General features: G+C 40.3%; 1 non-coding gene across 1 annotated transcript; it reads left to right on the top strand.

Annotated features, from left to right (window-relative positions):
* Positions 1-16,153: 16,153 nt before the first annotated feature.
* On the top strand, positions 16,154-16,260 carry LOC131238066 (small nucleolar RNA R71). Its single transcript, XR_009167486.1, has one exon. It is a non-coding gene; the product is annotated as a small nucleolar RNA R71 (small nucleolar RNA).
* The last annotated feature ends 233 nt before the right edge of the window (positions 16,261-16,493 follow it).

Below are 16,493 nucleotides of genomic sequence, written 5' to 3'. Positions count from 1 at the left end.
CGACTCAAATTGATAGGGTGTGATCAGGGTCATGCGCAAACGCCGATTACAGGTCGCAGGTCACCGGAATTCGACAGAGAGGATCGCAGAAATCTACGAAATGGTACGGACTATGATACGGGTCTTACATCAAAGGTCAGCCCCTAATAATGGATGGTCCACATCTAAGACAAGCCTCACATGATGGATGACCCACTTTGAAGTTTGGCTCACACGATTGACGATCCACATCAAAGGTGGGCTCGATATGATGGAGGATTCACATCCGACATAATGGACGGTTCAAGTGTCTTAAAATATGAAGGTTGTACCCATCCATTTGTTTGCCATTTGGGGCATGGTCAATCTGTGATGAGATACATTAAAACACCCATTTGGATTGCTCTTATAATGGAGTTGTTGTAATCTTTAAAAATGACATCAACTATCCCTTTAAAAAAAACTCTTATTTGAACATTTTACCAAACCGGCTTATTTCATGTAAGTGCTTTTTTGGGTTTTAAAATTTTGATTTTACCAAATGAGATTATTTAAAACAAGAACTAGAATAAAAAGAGCTTATTAGAGTAGCTCTTTATTTTCAATAGTTTGAAATATTTTTCCAATGATTTTTACTTTACACATATATCATACTAATCTAGTTTTTTTTTTTTTAAATAAAATTAAGAACACACTTATCTAGATTTTTATATTAGCATAAAGGAATAAATCCTAAATCATATTAACCATGGATTTTCTATTTATATGGCCTAATCTAACAAGCCATACATTAAAAGAATGAACAATATATGGAAAAGAAGTGACTTTATTTCATTATTTAGATTGAAATTGAACATTTCTCATGTGGCATATTCCAATCTAACGTACATGCCATTCTTCATCAAAGTGAACTTGTTCGACTTAAAAATCAGTTTAAAGCCATGTTTGATAAGAAAACTAGTTGAAACTAAGTTTTTAAGAATTTTTTTGGATGATGGGTGAAGATTCACCTTTCCTTTATCCTACAACTTTCATAGTAAATGACTTCTCCATGAATAACTCATGCCCATCTCATAGGACTTGAACATGTTCCTATTAAAGGTGACATATCTTAAAGTGTCAATGTCAACCCACCATTGGCCTCATTTCCCATCATTTTTACTTCAGATATAATAACAATGGTGTTGTGTATTGTTGATGTCTTAAATCTGACATTAACAGGGTCTGTCGATGCCATCGACGGACCACTCAATGCCATTGATAGGTGTTCAATCTCATCAAGAAAATCTGAAAAATTCCATGTTGATTGCTAAAACTTTTTAGTGTCTCTAATTGATGACATCAAAGGAATTCAATGCCATCGACGGATCCTCGACGGGTGGTTGATGCCATCAAAGGTCCCATCGATCGCGTGCATGGAATTGTGTAAGTGCGGGATTCGTTTCCTATTCCAGTTGTGATAGTTTATATATCAAGTGTAATTGGGATTTGGGAGTGAGAGAGTTGTTTTAGGGCTTTCTAATTCGTTCCTAAGGGTTTAAGGGCATAGCTAGGGCTTGTTAAGTAAATTCAAGGCTTGTTCGAATCGGTAAGATCATCTCTCTTATAATTTCTGCTTTCATAGTGCATTACTCGTCCCTTTGTGTCGTGGTTTTTTCCTGAAAGGGTTTTTCCATGTAAAATTTGGATTGTTCTTGTTTGGACTTGGTTGTGCGATTACGAGTACTTTGTTTGATTCATTTATGGGTGTTTTTGCGATTTCCAACAAGTGGTATCAAAGTTAACATTGGAAGCTAATCGAATCTGAAAGTAACGTATCAATGGCATCTAACCCGAAGTTCGATTTAGAAAAATATTTCGACAAAATAATTTTGAACTATGGAAAGTTAAGATGAACGGTGTCCTATTTCAGCAAGGATTAGATGTTCTCCTTGAAAAGTGATCGGAATCTATGACAGAAGAAGAATAGAACCAGATGGATAAGAAAGCTAGAACTTCTCCAATTGTATTTAACAAATGATGTCTTTTATAATGTTATGAGAGAGAAAACTATAGCAAGTACATGGGCAAAATTAGAGAATATCTATGCAAAAAAATCTCCTGAGAATCACTTGTACTTGAAGCTACAGTTATTCAATTTGAAGATGGCAGAGGGGGCTGACGTCGAAGCCCACATTAGTAGCTTCAACAGGTTAATTTGCAAATTGTTGGATGTAGAGGAGATGATGAAAGATGAAGATCAAGCATGTATAATGTTGAACTATCTTCCAGCTTCGTATGAGTCATTCAAGGACTCTTTGTGCACCAGTAAAATGACCATTAGCGTTGAGACCATTATCTCAGCCGTTCAATCGAAGGCGATGACAAAGAAAAATGGTGACGTGGGTGCCTCTACAAATGCACTGGTTGCGCGGGGAAAAAATTCTAAGCAGGATAATGGATCTTCATGATCAAGGTCCAAATCCAAGGGCAAGGGCAAAGGCAAGTTGAAGTGTTGGAATTGTGGCATGTTAGGGCACATGAAGAATGATCATTAGAATCCTAAGTTGAGAAAAGATAATTCAAAGGGTTCTTCCAAGGAAGCCAGCACGACGGAATCTAATAAGGAAACGGATGGTAGTGACATGCTGACTACATTAAAATTTGGTTACTTCGATGAAGAATGGATTTTGGATACGGGGGCTTCGTACCACATGACTCCTCAACGGAGTTGGTTCACTAGTTATAATGAGTGCGATGGTGGCTAGGTGTTTATAGGGAATGATAATGCCTATAAAGTGATAGGCATTGGATCGGTGCACATCAAAATGTTTTATGTCATGGAGCGTGACCGAAGTGAGACACGTTCCTGATTTAAGGAAGAGTTTGATATCTCTAAGAATACTCGAGGCACTTGGATGTAAATTCACCGATTTCGATCTTGTCCTTAAAGTTTCAAAATGGGGCACTCATAGTCATGAAGGCACAGAAAAATGGAAACCTTTACAGGTTAATCGAGAGTATTTCATTGGGTGGAGTTGCAACATCTGTAGTGGATTCCACGTCTGCACATATGTAGCATACACATTTAGGCCACATGAGCGAATGGGGCATGAATGTACTTTCTGACCATTGTTTGATTCTAGTTTTTAAAAGTAATGATTTTAGTATATGCGAGCATTGTATATATGGTAAATAGTCAATGTTGTCTATTAAGTCTGGGAAACATGTTTGTAAGGGAGCTCTAAACTATCTGCATTCTGATATATGGGGGTCGATGCCCATGGTTTCTAGTAGAGGATCGTCATAGTTCGTCATGTTCACTAACGACTATTGTAGAAAAGTGTGAGTTTATTTTATGAACAATAAATCCGATGTTTTCACCAACTCCAAACTGTGGAAGGCGGTGGTAGAAAAATAGTTCGGGCGAAAAGTAAAAGTATTGAGGACAAATAATAGTGGGGAATTTACTTCTGGGGAATTCAATCGGTATTGCAAAGATGAATGGATCATGAGGCACAACACAGTGCGCCACACACCAGAGTAGAATGGTGTGACTAAGCGAATGAATTGGACTCTCTTAGAGAGAGTCCGATGCATGAACAATAATTTTGGATTATGCAAGGAATTGTGGATTGAGGCCATTAACACGGCTTGTTACTTGGTGAATTGATCCCCTTTTACAACTATTGAAGTGTGGAGTGGTCAGCAGGTAAACTACTTGGGATTGTATGTATTTAGTTGTAATGATTACTCTCATGTACCGTGAGTTAAGAGAGATAAGTTGGACCAAATGGCTAAAAAGTACATCTTTATCAGCTATGGTAATGTTGTGAAGGGATACATCCTGTATGACTAGGTCAAACGAAAAATCATCCTTAGCCATGACGTCAAATTCTACGTGGGATCCTTATTCCGTAAGTATGAGCACAAGGAAGTGAAAAAGATGGTTGTGGACATTCAGTTAGACAAAGATGAGACATACGCTATATTGATATACAAACATAGGTATAGGAGCCATTGGACCATCCACCTGTGAGAAGCAATCCACTACGGGATCATAAGTTACCAACAAGATATAAGGATGACTCAAATGTTTCATTTGCCCTCATTATAAATGAGGAGGGTTCATCTACTTTTCAAAAAGCTCTTAATAAGCTAGATGCCGAAAAGTAGAAAGTAGAGATGAATGATGAGATGAACCCCTTATACAAGAATGAGATGTGGGAGCTGGTGGAGCTTCTCATCAGTCGTAAAGTGATCAAGTGCAAGTGGATTTTTAAGAAGAAACAAGATAGGTACAAGGCAAGGTTGGTAGCGAAGGGATATGATCAAAGAGAAGGTGTGGACTTTACTGAGATATTCGCACCAATAGTAAAGAAAATATCTATCAGATTCGTGTTAATGTTGGTTGCCCAATACGATCTCGAGCTGGAATAGATGGATGTGAAGACTGCTTTCCTACATGGGGAATTAGATGAGTAGATTTATATGAAACAATTAGAAGGTTTCAAAATACAGGGGACAGAAAATAAGGATTATAGGTTTAAGAGATCATTGCACAGCTTAAAACAGTTGGCTAGGCAGTGGTACAAGAAATTTGATTCTTTCATGGTGAGTCAGAAGTTTACTAGGAGTGAGTATGAACATTGTGTGTATTACAAGACACTGAGTGTTGGGAAGTTCATTATCTTGGTATTGTATGTTGATGACATGCTTATCTCTAGTCATAGCATATCTGAGGTCGACATATTGAAAACTTAGTTATCATGGACATTTGAGATGAAAGATTTGGGGGCTACAAAAAGGGTTCTTTGCATTGACAAACACAAAGACAAGAAAGGGAGCAGGCTATGATTATCATAGGCAAGATACCTTGAGAAGGTATTGATAAAATGTGGGATATACAAGGCAAAGCCAGTCAGCATTCCCCATGCGGATCATTTTAAGCTATATTCTGAATAGTGTTCTAAAATAGATGAAGAAAAGCAGGATATGTCTCGTGTGACTTATTCGAGTGCGGTTGGTAGCTTGAAGTATGACATGGCATGTAAGAGATCGGATATTTAACATGCAGTGGGTATTCTTAGCAGATATATACCTAACCTCAACAAGCAACACTGGGATGAAATGGCTACTTCGATATATTCGAGGTATGCAGACTACGCCTTATTATTTGAAAAATCAGGGGACAAGTTAGTATTTATGTGGATTCTGATTAAGCGAGCAATATGGACAATAGAAGGTAGACTTCCGATTACCCATTTGTGTTAGTGGGTGGAGCGATTAGTTGGATGTCGAAGCTTTAGTCTGTGGTGGCGCTTTTCACAACTGAAACTGAGTATATGCAGTGTTCGAGTTGTTAGTATCGCTACAAGTTTCGCTGGGCAGAATAAAGATATAATATTGTTATCACTGATAATATTGCCAATAACCAGAAATGCAAGGAAAAGGGGGGGAACATGGAGAAAATGGTAGAATTTTTCAGTGAAACTTCAGGACATGCCTGAATACACATATTTACATATTGAAGAATAAAAAAATTATAAAAAGAATGCATTAAATAATAAGTTTCCATTTAATAGGGACCAAAAGGATGTCCAAAGCTCAAGTAGACCACATGATGGATGGATTGGATCTTGTCTCAATTTGCCATGCTGGTACATAAAGTGTCATTTGAGCTCCTTAATGTACATAAATTACAGATGGAAGTGCATAGATCTAGTTGATCTTAACTGTTTGATTTTGCCCATTGAATTTGTACTTTTGACCACTTTTCAGATTTTTTTTTTCTTTCAGTTTGTAACTGTACGATGTCCCATGATTCGGTGATCCAAACTGTTTATATGATGGGCCTCAGCACCGATGCTTCATGCACCAAAACTCTCCCACATCAAAATTTATGTGAACCCCAAAAAGGTTTCAATGGCAGGGCGTTCAATCCTCCACTGCTTTTTACAGTGTGGTCTACTTGATTTTTGGATCTATCTTATTTTTCGGATCAAGACTTACGACGAGCTCACCAAGTGGAAGGATGGTTTGGATATAACTAATACCTCATGATGGGACCCACAGAACTTGGTGACATCAACACACTAGTTTATGGTACACCAGCCAATCCACTTCGGAAGCGGATTGCGTACCGAGTAACTCAATACGCTAAGCGTACTAAATAAACTCTGTGGGGCCCACCATCATTCATGCACTATATTAACTCTGTCCATCCGTTTTATCATATAAATTTATATCTTTAAGCAAAATATTAAGAACATCCAAATCTCAAGTGGAACACACCATCGGAAACAATGTGAATTGAATTCTGCTCTTGAAAAGTTCTTGGTGGCCACATAAGTTTTACATCAAGATGATATTTGTGTTTTCCTTTCATCCAGATCTTTTTGATGTTATTAACAGTTTGGATGAAAAATAAACATCATTGGGAGCCTCAGAATGGTTTCAACGGTGAAAATCAATACTTCCACTGTTTCCTATGGCATGGTCTACTCGAGCTTTCGATATACTTCGATTTTGGCCTCAACCCCTAAAATTATCTGTAAAAATGTATGGACGGTGTGGATAAACCACATGAATTCACAATGGGCCCAATAGAGTTTACTCAGTACCATAAGAGGGTACTGAGTAACTCAGTATGCAATGTGATTTCATTCGAGTCCGGGATCTCACCGTATCCCACGCGCATGGAGGATTCGATGGCCACTGAAAGGCCACCGTGATGTATGAAATTTATCCGCACCATCCATTCATTTCTTCATATTATTTTAAGACATTATCCAACAAATATATAATATCTAAATCTCAAATGGGCCACACGGTGGTAATTAAATTAATACCGTTGCAAAATTCTTAGGGGCCACAAAAGTTTTAGATCAAGATTATATTTGTTTTTTCTCTCCACCTCGATTTATATGACCATATCAAGGGGTTGGATGTAAAATAAACAATACAATGGGCCCTAGGAAGGTTTCAACTGTGGGCGTCCTTAACATTATTGCTTCCTATGGTGTGGTCCACTTGAGCCTTTGATATGCTTTATTTTTGGTCCAGTACTCTAGGATGATATGAAAAGATGGATGGACGGTGTGGATAAGATTCATACATCACGGTGGTCCCTCAGTGGCCCTTGGATCCTCCCCCTGTACCGAGCTCCGAACAGACCGGGTAGTACCTGATCCACGCGCCCATCCGCTACAAAAACGGATTGGCTACTACCACTGGTCGATGGCTGGTGGTCGGTGCTCTGTGGGCCCCACCATAATGTATGTGTTTCATCCATGCCGTCTATCTATTTTTATAGATCATTTTATGGTATGATTAAAAAAATGAGTTATATCATAATCTCAATTGGACCACATTACAGGAAACTGTGTTGAATGAACTTAGACCATTGAAAACTTTTTGGGGGCCATAAAAGTTCTGGATCAAGCTGATCTTTATTTTTTCCCTTCATCTAGGTTTGTATGGCCTAATTAATAAATTGGATGTCAAATAAACAGTACAGTGGGCCTTAGGAGGATTTAAATGGTGGATATCCAATCACTATTATTTTCCTGTGGTGTGGTCCACCTGAGATTCGTATCCCTCTCGATTTTAGGATAAAGCCCTAAAATGATCCGTAAAAATAGAAGAACAGAATGGATAAAATACATACATCATGGTGGGGCCTAGAAAGGTTTTAACGGTTAAAATCATTATACCCACCATTTCGTATGGTATGATCCATTTGATCTTTGGATTTGCTTCAATTTTGGGCTCAACCCCTTAAATTGGATAGAAAAACGGATGGACGACCTAGATAGACCACATACATTCAAGGTGGGCCCAATTGAGTTTAGCTAGTACGGTAAGAGTGTTCACTCCCCAAGTGTAGGGTTGTGATGTAGTAATAAACTCGGTAAGACCGAGGTCGAATCCACAGGGACTGATACCTGTACGTTATCTGAAACCAAGTAGAACTAGAACTAGACTAAGATGCGATCTAAACAAAATAGAATTTAAGAAATAATTGTGGAATAATTATCTAAAACTTTAAGTAACTCAGAGGAAGGAAACTAGGGATTCAGAGGATCCACTTGTAGAGATCAGGGAGATCTTATGCCTGCATCAAGGATTCAAACTGAACTTACTTGATCTGGTTTTCAAGAGATGAAAGGTATATGAATTAGAATGGATTCCATCACCAAACCATGCCCAGGAGACAAAGTAAACAATAGAATTAAACTAATTACCAACCAATCAACAATGTATGAAAATCAGGAAGGGTACTGTCATCCTACCATGGCCATGGGACAATGATGAACAACAGGGGTTCTTGACTTCATAAACATAAAAAGGGAGAAAGAGGAAAAAGAAATATTCAAAAGCCATTGCAAACCCATTGTAATTTCAGTCACAACAGACCATTAAAGACTGAAACGAATATTCTTTTAATAATCAATACAAATCAACTTAAGTTCATGAATTTAAATGAAAAGCAGGAAATAATATCTCCCATCTCGCTACAGGCTTCACCTCTTAGCCCTAACTAAGAGGTTTAGCCACACATGATTAGCTTAAACCCAAAGCAAATAGTAAAATAAAAGGGAACAGAAAAGAACAAGAAGGAAAGAAGAAAGAAAACCCGCTTCACGTCCCTGCCAAACTCTTCCTGTTTTCAGCCTCCCTGACGTCCAGCCCCAAGTCCTCTTTCTGCCTCTGCTCTCTCTCTCCAGCCACGTCTAGCAAAAGCCTCCTGTTCCCGTGCTCTATCCACGTTCTGGCAGCAACTAAAAATCCAGCACCAGTCCTCCCCTGCTGCTTTACTTTTTCAAGCGTCCAGCCTCCCCCTTTAATCCTTTTTCTAAAAAAAAAACCTACTTGACCTTCTTCCGCATTCTCTTTTTATCTTCGAGGTATGAAGAGAGTCCCATTCGTGGCCGGAACCCGGACGGTTTACACAGCCAGCTACTCAAATCGCGTTCGTGGAAACGCAAACCGACTTGCGTTTGGAATGTGATTGCACGACCGTAATCGTCCTTGGAGTGAAAATTTCTCCATGGCTAGGGTCAATCCTGGCTTGGGCATCATCTGGACGGTTTGGATCACCAATCCGATCACAGACAGTGACCCACAATCGGCCGAAAATTCCGGATTTTCCGGATCGCGTGAACAGAGGTGCACACGTCCGAGCGCTGTACTGCTGGTGGGGCCCACTTCACTGCTGGTTCGAAAAATCCACGACGTCCACCGTATTCTACTCACAAAACCGTTCGGATATGGTCGGTTTTGGATCGACGCTGAAGCGGCCCACCTGATTTTTCATATCACCGTTCAACCTGAGTTTCGACGGTCAAAATCCGCTACACGCTGCTTCCTAGAAAAATTCCACCTAGGTGAGGTTAATAACCCTCCTCTGTACATAATGGACGGTCCAGATTGACGATTTGGATGATGAATGGGCCCCACAGAGAGGAACCGGCGGTCGGCAGCGTTACGCTGTTGCGTAATTAAAGAAATTTGAGTTTGAGTCGGTCAGCGCCTGCTGACCGACTTATTATTTTTTTTATGTTCGTCCGGTGCACTTGTGCACCTTGCACGTGCACTGCATGTGTGGGTCCCATGGTGATGTTTGTAAGAAATCTGCTCCATCCATCTGTTTTGACATGTAGTTTGAGGCGTTGAGACCAAAATTGGAGTATATCCAGATATCAGGCGGGGCCCACATAATGATTAAAGGGGCTGATCTGTCCGTTGGGCCACTTCCACAGTGATCCAGGAGCTGAAATTTTACGTGTACGGTTTATTTATGGTCCTCGGGCCATGTATGAAGTTTCGAACTGATCAGATGGTGGGAACCCTATGATCTTGCATTCTGTACACTTTTCAGGCCACTTGAGCTTCAATTCCTTGATTTTCTTGGGTCCCTGATGTGTAATTCTGTTGATCTTGGGTCTCTGGAGTCCGTCCCACGCTTTGGTGTCATCAGAGCGTTAAGTCCATGCTTTAAGCACCCATTTCGGTCCAGGCTCGTACATACACTCTGCATTATAAACACGATTAATCAGGCCATTAAGCAGTATCATGCGTGTAAATCTATGCAATAAATGGGTCTGATATGCAATATTTGACCCTCAACACAACCCCCAACCAGCATTTTGCTAGTCCCGAGCAAAGTATGCGAAAAATGAGTTGAGAATTACAGAACAATTTATAAACTCGAGTGATTTTTGCAGAGTAATCCAGATACGAGAACTTTTAGATTCATGACTGTTGGATATTACTTTCTCCTAGACTCCAGTACATGGTAAACTTCATAATCAAGTTCAAAGTATTATTCCATTAATTAGAAAAATTCTAACCATTGAGATCCATGAATGTATAATCTAATCTCGACTTGTCAACATTAAGATTCACCTTGATATTTAAGGATATCATTGGTAACAACTGAGAGAATTCACGATAACTCTTCTTGGCTTACACATTATCTTTTTATACTTTTAATTTTTTTTATTTTTTTTTTATTTTTTGATTTTTTTCATTAGAAGTAACGCCAAGAAGAGGGATCAGATCCTCACCTATAGGGAGCAAACCTAAGGTAAAGTCTGTACACCCAACTTTTTCACATATCATTCATGGGGAATTAAATCTACACCTATAGGGAGCAAACCTAAGGTAAAGACCATTTGCCCAATCCTTTCAGTTTTCCAAGTTGGTTCCTTTCATGTTTAGTGATTACCAAGTTAATCCTTTAATATCGAACTGAAACCTTAATATGCAAGCGAGATGTGTCCTGCGAATTCATGACTCAAACAATGTTTACAAATTCTAATAATGGATTAATAATTCAAACTTAGCTGTGAAATTTAATAGATAACTGAATCCAAGAGTCATAAAGTACCAACATCACGCATCTTGAAATTCTAAGTGCCCTAGATGGCCGTCAAAAATCACTTCGAATTCATCAGAAATCCTGTTCAAGACCAAGAAAATGCTGATTAGGTGACCTAATCTCCCACCCCCAACCTAAAATCTACATTGTCCTCAATGTAAAAGAAATAAGCATGCGATGCTCATGGGATAAAAAGTAAATGAGAGGTGATGGAAAGATAATACCTGGATGAAAGAATCAAGAGGCTTTCCAAAGATTTCTACGTAGGAGCGGTCAGCACAAGAGAGAAACCAACAGAAGTAAAATAAAATAACAAGAATACAATCCTACCTATACCACTTTCGTAGGTGCTCTCGATTGCATTTAGCGTATGCAACAAGCCTTTAAACCCCTAGGTTACCCCTAGTGGACGAGTTGTAGTCTCGTGAGGGTTTGCGGCAATGCTACCCACAAACATTGAACTAATGAATGAGAAAAGTGAAATGGAATGAAAATTTGGGTTGCGTCCTAGGAGCGCTAAGTTTAACGTCTTCAACTAGACAAGAATGGACCATGAATTAATCAATCTTGAAACCTACCTATACCTCCATCAGACTAGGAGATCAATCCTGGTAAACAGGAGCAGTCGAGGCATGGACATGTCCTCTGAATCAAATTTCTCGACAAATGGTTTCAATCGATGTCCATTGACTTTAAACTCCTTGCCATTGTCGGGATCTCTTATCTCAACGGCCCCATGCGAAAAAACAGTAACAACAATGTAAGGGCCGGTCCAACGAGATCGAAGCTTACCCGGAAAGAGATGTAATCGAGAATTGTACAAAAGGACCTTCTGACCAGGCGTGAATGATTTTCGCAAAATGTGTTGGTCATGAAATGCTTTCATCTTGTCCTTGTAAATTCTCGAATTATCGTACGCATCATTCCGGATTTCTTCAAGTTCATTCAATTGAAGTTTGCGTAGCGAGCCAGCGTTGTCCAGATTGAAATTAAGATTTTTGATCGCCCAGTACGCTTTATGTTCCAGCTCCACAGGCAAGTGACAAGCCTTCCCATAGACAAGTCTAAAGGGAGACATTCCAATAGGAGTTTTAAATGCAGTACGGTATGCCCATAAGGCATCGGTCAATCGGATTGACCAATCCTTACGATCTGGGTTAACCGTTTTCTCCAGAATGTGTTTAATCTCCCTATTGGAAATCTCAGCTTGTCTACTTGTCTGAGGATGGTATGAGGTGCTCACCTTATGAGAGATACCATATTTCTTCATTAAGCTCGCAAATGGTTTATTACAGAAGTGTGAGCCCCCATCACTAATGATGGCTCGAGGCGTTCCGAATCGAGAAAGGATGTTTTCTTTTAAGAATTTAATGACCGTGCGATGGTCATTCTTTCGACACGGAATCGCTTCGACCCATTTAGTGACATAATCCACGGCGAGCAAAATATACAGATTCCCAAACGATTGGGGGAATGGTCCCATGAAATCGATGTCCCAGCAATCAAATGCTTCAATGATAAGAATAGGATTCAAAGGCATCATATTTCGACGGGACAATGCTCCCAATTTCTGACAACGCTCACAAGCTTTGCAAAACTCATGAGTGTCCCTAAACATAGTCGGCCAGTAAAAGCCACACTGCAGAATCTTGGCCGTGGTCTTTTTAGCAGAAAAGTGACCACCATAGGCCTCTAAGTGACAGAAGGAGATGACGCTCTGATGCTCATCGTCTGGTACACATCTCCTTAGAATTTGGTCTGGGCAATATTTAAATAAATAAGGATCATCCCAGAAAAAGTTGCGCACCTCGGTGAAAAATTTCTTCTTATCTTCTGCAGTCCACTGTGTCGGTATGGCACCTGTAGCAAGATAATTAGCAATATCAGCGAACCAAGGTGAATGGGAGACTCTGAACAGCTGTTCATCAGGGAACATGTCATTGATATAGGTCGCCTCAAGGGAATCAGAGGTATTAAGGCGAGAAATGTGATCGGCCACTACGTTCTCTACTCCCTTTTTATCTTTAATTTCCAAATCAAATTCTTGGAGTTGAAGGATCCATCTTATCAAGCAGGGCTTAGAATCATTCTTAGAAAGAAGATACTTCAGTGCCGCATGATCTGTATATATAATGATCTTGGATCCGATCGGTAGGACCTAAATTTGTCCAAGGCGAACACTACGGCTAAGAGTTCCTTTTCCGTAGTCGAGTAGTTCACTTGGGCAGGATTTAGAGTCCTACTTGCGTAGTGAATGACGTAGGGCTTCTTATCTTTTCTCTGGCCTAGGACCGCCCCAAGAGCATAATCAGAAGCGTCGCACATAAGCTTAAAAGGAAGGTTCCAGTCGGGTGGCTGCATGATAGGTGCAGTGGTTAATGTGCCTTTAAGCTTGGTGAAAGCTTCCTGGCATTGCTCAGTCCACTCGTACGGAACATCCTTTTGAAGAAGATTACATAATGGACGAGAGAGGAGACTAAAGTCCTTTATGAATCGCCTGTAAAATCCTGCGTGTCCTAAGAAGGATCGCACGTCTCGATGTTCTTGGGTGGAGGTAGGTTAGAGATAAGATCGATTTTTGCCTTATCTACCTCGATTCCTTTGGACGAGATGATATGTCCAAGGACAATTCCCTTGAACCATGAAATGGCACTTCTCCCAATTAAGTACCAAGTTCTTTTCTTCACATCTTTTCAACAGCACACATTTAAGACTTTCCAAGCACTTGCGGAAAGATGGACCGTAAACAGAGAAATCATCCATGAAGACCTCTAGATATTGCCCTACCATATCAGAAAAGATACTAAGCATACATCGCTGAAAAGTGGCGAGAGCATTACATAGCCCGAATGGCATCCTTCGATAAGCAAAGGTGCCGTAGGGACATGTAAATGTGGTCTTTTCCTGGTCTTCGGGGCTATCTCTATCTCGTTGTAGCCTGAATACCCATCAAGGAAACTGTAATAGGAATGACCAGCTAACCTTTCCAGGATCTGATCAATGAATGGTAAAGGGAAGTGGTCTTTCCTCGTGACGGTATTCAACTTCCTGTAGTCAATGCACATTCTCCAACCAGTAGTGACTCTAGTTGGCACGAGTTCATTATTAGCATTGGCTACGATGGTGATTCCGGACTTCTTAGGGACCACTTGAGTTGGACTCACCCATTGACTATCAGATATAGGGTATATAATACCCACGTCCAATAGTTTAAGAACCTCGGCTTTAACCACTTCCTTCATGTTTGGATTTAGTCTACGTTGTGGTTGCCGAGCGGTTTTTGCATTATCCTCAAGATATATGTGGTGAGTACAAATCGAGGGATCGATTCCCTTGAGGTCCGCTATCGTCCATCCCAGGGCTCCTTTATGCTCAATGAGAGTAGATATAAGCATACTCTCCTGTTCTTTCTCCAGATGGGCAGAGATCACCACCGGGTATGTCTCATCTTGACCCAAATATGCATATTTCAAATTAGAGGGCAAAGGTTTTAGGTCAAGCTTCGGCGGCTTGAGGTTAGACGGTAGAGGCACTACATCAGTTTGTGGTAATTCTTCAAATTGTGGCCTCCATCGGTTAACTTCAAGTACCGGTGCAGTATCAAGCAAGGCGCACGTCTCCCTAATCATGTCATCATCAAAATCATGGGAGTGGGCCAGGCACGTCTCTAGATGGTCGGAGGATAAGGACAGAGGTGTCGTATCTTCCACGAAAGAGTCAATCATGTTAATGTCGTGGAAATCGCCATCATCCTCTGAGTTGCTGCCGTTATTGAAAAAGATGTTTGACTCCAATGTCAAATTTCCAAAAGACATAGTCATGATACCATTCCTGCAGTTGATAATTGCATTTGACGTGGCAAGGAATGGGCGACCAAGAATGACGGGAATCTGAGTGCTCATGTTATTGATGGGTTCGGTGTCCAGGATGATAAAGTCTACAGGGTAGTAAAATCTATCGACCTGGACTAACACATCCTCAATTATCCCTCTTGGTACACGAACCGAGCGATCAGCAACTTGTAGTGTGGTTAGGGTAGGTTTTAATTCACCCAAACCTAACTGTTTGTATACCGAGTAGGGAATCAAATTGACGCTCGCTCCTAAGTCAAGAAGTGCGTGATCAATTCGATGGTTCCCGATTACACATGATATGGTTGGGCTACCGGGATCCTTGAATTTCTGCGGCACGTCTTGCTTCAGGATGGCACTCACTTTCTCAGTCAAGAAGATTTTCTTTTGAATAATTTTCCGTTGCTTGGTCGTGCATAAGTCTTTTAGGAATTTGGCATATGAAGGTATCTGTTTAACGACATCAAGCAGAGGAATGTTGACTTTCACCTGTTTCAACACCTCTAGGATATCCTGAGAGTTAGAGAGAGGTTTTGGTGAAACCAACCGTTGGGGGAATGGAGCAACTGGCTTCTCTAGAAGTTCCGATTCTACTTTTTGTGGGGCATCACTGGATCCATCATTGTTGTCCTCTTCTGGTTCTTGAGGCTTTTCGGGCATAACCGGAAGAGTTTTATCAATGATCTTCCCACTCCTAAGAGTGGTGATGGATTTAGCATGCCCCATCTGATTTGAAGAGCTGGGATCATTATTCTCGTACTGCGGTTTAGGATTGGGGAGAGGTTGTGCAGGAAGCATCCCCTTTTCTATAACCGTCATACGAGAATCTATCTTTTGCATAAAATCTGTGATTCCCCGCATTGCCTGAGCTAGCTCTTGTATGGGATTTTGAACCGGTTCCTCTTGAGGTTTCACTTGATTTGGATTTTGATTGAAGAAACCTGGAGAAGTTGCCGTTTGTCCATTCCTCCAACTAAAGTTTGGATGATTTTTCCAGCCAGGATTGTATGTGTTGGAGTTAGGTCCAGTAAAAGGTCTTTGATAGTTATTTACGACATTGGCTTGTTCATTCAACACTCCTCGAAAGGCAGGTATTGTAGGACAGTTTTCAGTTGTGTGAATGTTGCAATCACAAATGCCGCAAACAATTTCTTTGACCTTATCATTCTTTCCTTCCATGGCCTCAACTTTCCTTATAAGCGTAGTCACTTTACACTTGAGATCATCCTCTTCTTTCAAGAGATATAATCCACCTTTCTCCTTTAATTGAGTCGGCCTAGACGTGGTGTTCGCCATTGGGTAATAGTCCCATGATTGTGTTTTTCAGAGACTATCGAGGTAATCCCATACCTCGTCAACATCTTTGTTGATGAACTCTCCATTACACATTGTCTCGACCATTTGGCGCATGGAAGATGTCAATCCATCATAGAAAAAATTTGTAATGCGCCACGTTTCAAATCCGTGTTGTGGGCATGAACTGACCAAATCTTTGAACCTTTCCCAACATTGGAAGAATGTTTCATCTTCCTTTTGGGCAAAGTTCATGATCGCTTTTCTGAGGGTAATCGTTTTATGATATGGGAAGAATTTTTTTATGAATTCCCTCTGCATATCGTTCCATGTGCCAATGGATCTAGGACGCAGTGAATGTAACCACGTCTTAGCTTTCTCTTTTAAGGAAAAAGGAAAGAGTTTCAGCCTAATTGTATCCTCAGATACATTAGGAAAACATAATGTAGCTATAATCTCATCGAACTCTTTCAAATGTAAATATGGACTTTCTGATTCAAGTCCAT

Source organism: Magnolia sinica, chromosome 2 (assembly GCF_029962835.1).
Source record: "Magnolia sinica isolate HGM2019 chromosome 2, MsV1, whole genome shotgun sequence".
Classification (NCBI taxonomy): domain Eukaryota; kingdom Viridiplantae; phylum Streptophyta; class Magnoliopsida; order Magnoliales; family Magnoliaceae; genus Magnolia; species Magnolia sinica.
This window is presented reverse-complemented; position numbering and strand designations above follow the sequence as displayed.